Source organism: Pteropus alecto, unplaced genomic scaffold (genome assembly GCF_000325575.1).
Source record: "Pteropus alecto unplaced genomic scaffold, ASM32557v1 scaffold60, whole genome shotgun sequence".
NCBI classification, from domain to species: domain Eukaryota; kingdom Metazoa; phylum Chordata; class Mammalia; order Chiroptera; family Pteropodidae; genus Pteropus; species Pteropus alecto.
The window spans coordinates 5720568-5728719 of NW_006430726.1; the positions used below are offsets into that span (position 1 = coordinate 5720568).

The 8152-nt window shown below is 54.4% G+C and overlaps 1 protein-coding gene across 9 annotated transcripts in view; it reads right to left on the reverse strand.

The window, feature by feature from the left end:
* The window catches only part of CEMIP (cell migration inducing hyaluronidase 1), a 164817-nt gene that overhangs the window by 122750 nt on the left and 33915 nt on the right, over positions 1-8152 (reverse strand). For 7 of the 9 annotated variants that reach the window (XR_003047659.1, XR_003047660.1, XR_003047662.1 and 4 more), the window contains exons 3-4: positions 5323-5520; positions 4580-4747 (exon numbers count right to left, since the gene is read on the reverse strand). The gene's annotated coding sequence lies outside the window, so the exon portion shown is untranslated. The other 2 variants (XM_015594277.2, XM_006905318.3) reach the window with 2 other exon arrangements.

Sequence of the window (8152 nt, forward strand, 5' to 3'; positions counted from 1 at the left end):
GGGCGACGGGGGGCGAGAAAGGGGGGAAGCACAGTAACGGCTCAGCAATGCTGGAGAAAAACAGCCTTTTGCTGAGTAACACAGAAATGGATCTGAAACATATGGATTGAATTCCTCTGAAAACAAACATAATTTTTAAAGGAAAGGAAAAGTACTTAGCCACGATGTTTGAGGTTTTCCTGAACCCGAACCTTTGGAAAATCAGCACACGAGTGAATTACTCAGAGACTGTAAGACAGTCAGCTTCGAAACAGGCCTGTCATAAACCACCAGTTTGGTTTTTTCTCTGATTTTGTAATAGTTTGCCCAAATCAGCTGCCCCCTACTCATCCCTCCTGTTCTCTATAGGGAGAAGCTCTGCACACCACACCCGCTGTCAGCCTGGGAGGCTCTGGAGAGCCGGGACTCGAGGAGACTAAGCTGGGAACGACAGGGCCAACCACACAGCGAGGACAAGAGCCCTGGACAGAGGGCAAGTAAGTGATGCCCTGGGCGAGAAGCTAGATAAAAGCCCGAGGTGCCAGGCGGCACCAGCTCCGCACCTGTGAGCATCATGTCTTCACCTCACCTGCGGACACCGTCACCCCCTCGGGGGAGTGATAGGAAGGAGAGCATGCAGCACGGTGAGCGCCAGGCACCAGCCACTGCATCCAAGGGGACAGTTCAGGATCACCGCTGGCCACCCCCTCGACAGTTCACTGGCATCAAGGGAACCAGTGTCTTTCGCCACCTGTGCCAAGAGGTCAGGGTGGCCTAGGAGCCAGCCTAAGCCCAGCCCTAGGAAGGAGAGGTTGAATCCCCACGGTTTGGGAGTCAAGCCCCAAGTTCAGAGTGTTCCAGGTTCCATGGCAATGGGGACTGATGCAAAGACCCCTGGACGTGAGGCCAGATGCCCCCACACAGGAAGCCTGCTGATCACCCACGAGCATCCGGCCTCCCCTGACACCACTCAGTTCAACAGGGGTCTTCCTCTGCCCTTTCCTCTGCTGGGGTCCCCCCGCATGCCCAGTGGAATTCTGCCAGAGCTGGGGTGCCCTCATCACCTTAAATCAGTCGTATGATTGTGCTTTGGAGCTGGCTATGCCGAGAGGGCTTCTTCAGGGGTCTAAGGACGGGGACCGCTGGCATCGAGTGGGGGGACTCCTCGCTGGAGCTGCCCCCCACCATCACCGTCTTCCTTTAGGGGTATTTACAGGAGGCAGAGGAGCCACCCCTTGAACTGGATCCCTCCGCCGCATGCTGGCCGGCCGACCCATTCTCGCACATCTGGCTTACAGGCCTGTGTCAAACCCCACAAAGACATCCCGCGCTCAGGTTCAGCTGCCTCACGTCAGTGACAAGGGATGCAAGATCCTGACTGGAATTTGTCAAATCTTACACCCTGGAAATGAGCTCTATTTTTTTCTTGCCAGTATTTATAGAATCTGAAAAATCTTAGGAGATCAGACAAAATCGACTGACAAGGTTGAAAATAAAAAGTCCATTTTTACAAGCTCACGTCTCATTTTCCTCCTTGGTGGTCAGCGACAGCTTGAGTTTTGTGAACCAGCACCTGTCATAGCTTTTCCCACTGGACTCCCATGGACCCCATATTTGTTAGATTGTCACACAAAGGATAATTCTGGTTTCACATCACTGAAAATTGTTGACAGAGAAACCGGCGAGACTCCCAGAATATTGAGAAGACATAAGACACAGCAAGACAACCCACAATAACACTGAGGTAGCACCATTAGCCTGACTGCCAAAGGCAAAGGGAAACCACCCAGGTTTGCAGACTGTACCATGGGAACCCACAGAGCTCCGTGCGGCCCCGAGGGCCTCGAGACAGAAACTGAGCCCCCGCTCCTTAACTGCTCTGTAAGTTGAAATTAGTAATATTTTGTCGGAACAAAAAACGTTTTATGGGTAAAGTAATTTTAAACCACTGGTCTAAGAGGGCTGCTGTTGCCCAGAAGGACTGCCTCTTCTGCCAGGTGCAGCCCAAGGTCTGGGCAGGTAAGCGAGCTTACACTCCTGCGGGAGGTACGGAGCTCCGCACACCTGAGGGGCTGCCCAAGGTGAGGGCTTTGGGCCTGTCTGTGCTTCTCCCCGTGCGGGATGCCTTCTGCCCTGCACACCCTACATCCCCTTTCCTCCCCACGAAACTCCTGTAAACTGCCAATCCTTCCGGGCGCACCCACGCTCCTGCTCAGGAGAGCGTTCTGGGATGTCCCGACTCCCCTGCACCTGGCAGGCCCCTGCCCGCCACCCTACCTGACCCATCTGTCCTAGCCCTCCATCACACAGCATGGCAACTGGGCTTAGGCGTCTGCTCCCCTCACTAGACTGCTGGTTCCGGAGGGCAGGGACCGTTCCATTCTGCTGCCCCAGTGGTTAACACAGGGCCTGCCCTGTAGAACTTCTGCTTCCGGATGTAGCAGTGGGTGACATGATGCAAATGCACAACTGCCTCTCGCACTGACCAGAAGTCATCTGTGATGACCTGCTCTTCCTCACAGGAATGGCACAAGGAGGCAAATGCGAGCTGCGGGAAGATCACTGAGCTTTCGATTTCCTTTTCAGGTTCAAAAAACAAGATGTGATCTTTAGAGTCAAGTAAAGTTGTTTAAATGTAAACATGCATTCTCAGTGTCTGGAAGCAGAGTGACATGAAATCCCCAAGTGATCTCTTAAAACCACCGAAATTACATTCAAATGCCTCCACCCGGCAAAGATAAATTGCCACTTGCACAATGGGCTGGCACTTAAAAGTAACTTGGTGCAGAGAGCTTCGGAAAATTTATTATGACAGGGAAAGGGGAACTCAAAGGGGTTCCAGATATTTAGTCTACTGATAATTCCAATTTACAGACCAGACAAGAATTTGAAGGGCCGTTACAAGGTCATTAGGAGGACACTGGCCAGCTGGGCCCCATCGAGTTGGACATCAGAAACTGACTTAAATTACACCAAAAAGACTTAAGTTAGAAAATCAGCAATGACGTGGAAAGCTCTGTGGACCAGAAGCATCACCTGGGACCTCGATAAAAATGCAGGTGCCCAGGCCCCGCCCCAGATCTGCCCAATCAGAACCTGCGTTTTAACAAGCTCCCCCGTGATCCTGGAAAAGGCAAAGCAGTGCGGCAGGCTCCTGGGGAAGCCCGCAGCCCTCCCAGAAACAGGAGAAGCGGTGTCTGGCACAGATACTTTGCATACCAGAAGGACCAGCTTCAAGCCGTGCGTTCCCTGAAAAGAAAATGCATAATGGCTAAGCTGTTCTACGGACAGCTGAGAAAAAGAATCACAGAGTTTTCAAAAGCAGTTGTCTGGTCAAAGCACTTTAAACCGAAGTCATATCTAAATCTATTATGTGACTGCTCTTGCGGAAGATTCAAAGATAAGGCCTCAGCGATTTCCCGGAGCGAGGAGCCAGACTGTCCGGAGCTGGAGAGAGAAACCTGCTCTGCGTGAGCGCCGGTGGGGCGAAGCCGGCCTGCTTCTGTCCCCCAGGGCTCCCTCACCTGCAGGGGTGGGGAGACAAGGATGGGTCTGCGTTGCTGGAGCCAAGCTGAGCCTAGAGATGGGCCCTGCAAATGAGCAGCGCACAGAGGAGTGCCAGCCCCTCTCCTGCTGGGTGGGGAAGTGTGTTTCCTGGCACCGAGGGAACTAAGCAGAAAGCAAATGTATATTTGATGACACTTCTCTGCTTGTGGCCTCCCTTCTGAAGAGCCACGTTTGAACAAAGCTGGGCACCAGAGCAGACAGAGGCAGCAAAAAAAAAAAAAAGACCGGGGGAGAAGGAAGCTATGATGGCCCCGGGAAGGAGTGGGCTGGGACAAAGAGACGCAGACATCAAGAGTCACGACGTTAAGCACCACCGTCCTACCCAGCTTAACGAGGTTTCGATGCGCCAGACTCTCGGACAAGGAGCTCAGGGCCCAGCTGCACAGCTGGCAACACAGTGAAAAGGCAGTCAGCACCGAGAAGCCGCCCCCACCCACGGCACTCCCGACCGCCTGCTGACCTAACCCTACATGAGAGAGCAAGAATGTGGTCTCTGCCCATTCTCTGCTCGAAGGAAACTGGGTTGTCTCCGCATGATGGCGAGAGCCAGGCGGAGGCGGCAGCAGATGCAGCGCCGCCACGAGACCAGACATCCAGGTGCTTGCCCTCACGCGGGCAGTGAGATGCAGCCTGCACTGCTCGCGGAAACGAGACCTGTGGCTGCAGCCCACAAACGCAGCACTCCTCCTTTCAGGAGCCCAGCCCACATGCTCGCATCTCTCTTTTGAGCTATAACTACCAAGGTAAAACGCATTTATCCCACCAAATTGTGCTGCTCTGCCAATACCACAGAGGCACGGAAAGGGGGTCACTTAAGCAGGGGCTTTGAAGGAGGCTGAGAGTCCCCAAATCCACCCCGCTCATCCCATGGGCCTCCCTCACTGAATGCTGTACTTGCCATCTGATGTGTCTGTCCCAGGGGCTCAGACAGAATGCTACCAGGCCTCCAAGACCCCTTTCTACCTCTCGTGGCAGTCCCTCCCCACATGGCCCCGTACTGCAAGAGTGTTCTGTGGCTCAGCAGTTGTCCTACCAGAAACCGGAAGCTGCGTGAGAGTCCAGAGGAGACAGCCAGGACTTGGAGGTCAGCCAGGGCCCATGTTCTCCTTCTCCGGTCACACTGCCAGCGGGTGAAAGAGGACTCTAGCACCTGTGGCTCCGCTGCTTTCAGATGGAGGGAGCTAAGATTACTTCTGATTTGCTAAAAAAAATAGAGAGAGAGATGAAAAATCTAGCACCAGAATTTGAAACTTGCACACACGTGCACACACACTTTCTCCCTCCGTCCTTCTCTCTCTATCTCTGTCTCTGTCTCTCTCTCTCTCTGGAGAAGAAACCTAATTGTAAGATTGGGCCCATTATAACTCCATCATCCAAAATTCTGTGGTGATTTCTGTCAGACGGAACCCTAAAGGGGGAGCTGAGAGGAATGTTCACATCCTCCCAGGACCAAGTAAGTGGCCAGTGCTCCAGGCAGACCGTCTCGGTGAGGTGGTGAGGATCTCACAGCTCAGCAAGGCTCCGGGCACAAAGGAAGAAATGTGCTTCCTGCACGGGAATGACCACTCAGGGTTCCTAGACTGGGTGCTGCCCAGGACAGCGAGAGCTCGCTTCATCCTGCAGCTGCAGGCCACTCCCCATCGAGACCCAAAAGAACCTCACCCCCAGCACGACAAGGAGGCCCCTTGGAAGGACCTGCATTCTTCTGAGAGAGAGACCAGAAAGAATTGATCAGTCGAACCAGAGGGAAGTGATGATATTTTCAACATGGCTTACTTTATCGTGCCTCCAAGTGGTACGGGTAGGAAAAATAGGCGACTGAGTCATCTCACACAAAAATTCTTCTATTTATTCTTGAATTAGGTTTTTTCTTTTTTTCTTTTTTCTTTTTTCTTTTGGCGTATTGATCAACTTCAGCACTTTCGTGGGTTCCATCAAGTTCTCGAAATTGAAAATAAACTGGAGATGAGGTCCCTATGAAACAATGATTAGGTTAGAAGAGGGAGCAGAGGGCTGGTGAACATAAGTCGAAAGAAATGCACAACTGTCTTTAAAATACACCTGTGATCGCCATCACTCTAAGAGCGTCTCTGCGCTCGGCATTGGGCGAAGTGATTTAATTGTGCCGCTTAATTCTCATTAGCAACTCAACCAAGGAGACTGTGTTGTCAGCAGCTTACAGATGAGGAAACAGGCACAGAGCTTAAGTGACTTTCAAAAACTCACACATGCTGTCTCATCCACGCGTGTTCAAAAAAAAAAAAAAAAAAAAAAGCAGCTTGACTGTTTTTACACTCCATGGACCTTCATCAGTCACAAACCAAAGCAGACCTTCTGAATTTCTTGCATTTTGAAAATGAAGGAAGATTCACACTTCTCTATATGTGGAGATGACAAAAAAGAACCCCAGCCAGCATCAATTCTTATGGGGGGGGGGGCGGCGCAGAACATGCTTAATTTGCACAGATTAATCCCTACAGGTTCTCCCACCCATTTCTAAACAACCAACAAGAAAAATCATCTAGTGGGCTGAAGAGGAACCGCTGGAAGCTTCTTTAAGAGCGTCAAGCACCTTTAAGAAAACAATTATGATCAGAAAAGAGCTTAGCTGCTTTTGCAAATGCACCCAAACACATTCTCTATAAACTTACCCTATGTGAGTCTTCTCCATCTTGTCACTGTCTCTGTGAAACTAATATATCTGACCAATATTTATTTACTAAATAATTTAGCAAAACGGAACATGACCCTAGACCACGCACAGAAAGCAATTTGAGCAGCGTCCCTAGTTCAGTTTGGCATCATCTCACTGCCCCTGTCCAATGCTCTGAGGGGCCCCGTAGTGACACCATACTGCAGGTCCTGTACAGAGCCCAGCAGCAGCCTGAGCCAGGACCTGGTCACAAACCACAAGCTCCCTTTATCCTCCTGAGTGGCTCATGCCGCCTTGGGACAGGATACCGGGGACTCCCGCACACCAGCCGTCCCTGTCCTCCTGGCCTGCGCCCCAACCAACGCCCTGTGTCTGGGAGGAAAGCGCGCGACTTCCTGAAGACCCAGGGCCACAGACCCGGTGCGGAAGCGGCTGGGAGCTGTCCATGGTGGCGCCGCGCCTGGGCACGCAGAGCCGCCGGCTCCCCGCCCCTCGGGCGCGCCCGGGCTCTCTCCAGACTCCGGAGTGGAGAGACTCGCTCCAGGCTCACCATCTCCGGGATGGGGCTGCAGCCAGGCGCTGGCTAACACATCAAAAGGTTAGTTTAAAAGGGAGTTCTCACCTGTGGGCAGCCTTGGCTGCACGGAGTAGAAGTCAGGACCTCAAACCCGGCTGCTGGCGGTGCGCCTGGGACGGCCGGAGTGTCGGACCCTCGGGGAATGGCGGCGGTCGCCGAGGGCGCTGAGAGCGAGTCTGCGGCTGAGGGCCCCAGCACACTGAGCACCTTTTTCAAGAGCACTTGCGTCCCGCCAGGTCCATTCCAGAATGTTTCTGGCCCTTGTCCTCAGCGCGGTGAGCTGGAGACCTGGCCTCGGCCCTGGCCTTTGCTCAGCGAGGTCCCTGCCTTTTCTCCCAACCCAATTCAACCCTTCTTGGAGCTGACGTTCCTTGCCAGGGACCACTGAACCCTCTTCCAGCGATGCCAGGTTTGGAATCTCAGTGAAAACATATGCAGGGACCCTCATGCCATCTAAAATTCAATTGCCTCCGCCCGGTTCAGGGTCAGGGCCACACCGAGTGCCCAGCACTGTCAGGGAGTGCGGGAGCAGGGCTGCAGTGCGAGGCGGAGGGGGGACCAGAGAGAAGAGGGTGCTGAGACCCAGCGGCAGGGCGCAGACCTGTTGCCAGGTGCACGCCCACTGGTGCACAGTGGGAGCGGTTCTCTGTCGGCCAGACTCGAGACCTGACCCTCAGAGCAGTCCCTCGGAGGACTCTGTCCCCGGGCACAAGGGTCCCAAGCCATTCAGAAAGGGGGACTCTACGGAAAGCCAGGATCTGCCCGTCGCTGGATGCACTCCGGGGACACTGGCGCTGCCAGTACCTGTCGCTTGCAAAGGATCACACAATTTCACAGAAATACACAGAGGACAGTGACAGGGGCACGTGCCCATCAAAAGACGCGCAGACAGACAGACGGACAGAGGCGGACTGCACAGCACAGAGTGGACAAACAGAAGCTGATGCCGGGTAACGCTTTCCCCGCGACGGGTGGAGGCGCCGGAGCCCGGTCTTTCCCTCCCCTCGGAGGCTGGGCGCTCGGTGCAGCCTTGCGCGCCGGGCCGGCCCCCTTACCTCCCGGTCGGTAGCTGAGTCGGTACCACGCCTCGCGGGCCAGGAGCGCAGTGGCCGGCGTGTCTCACAGCAAACTGCTGGGTCTGCGAGCTCCCAGACCTGAGCAGGCGGAGTGGCGGTTCGTCTAGGAAAGTGGGGTTCAGGCCCTGCTGCGCTCCCCAAGCTGCTTTGCTCGCCAGGCTTGGCTGGACCTCCCCGCGCTCGGCTCTGCTCGGCTCCCTGCTGCCCAGCCAGCGCCAAGCTTTATAGCTGCTGTGCTGCTAGGCGGGCAGCGCCACTGGCTCCTCCCCCGCGCCCCTGACGCCCAGCCACCGACCCGCC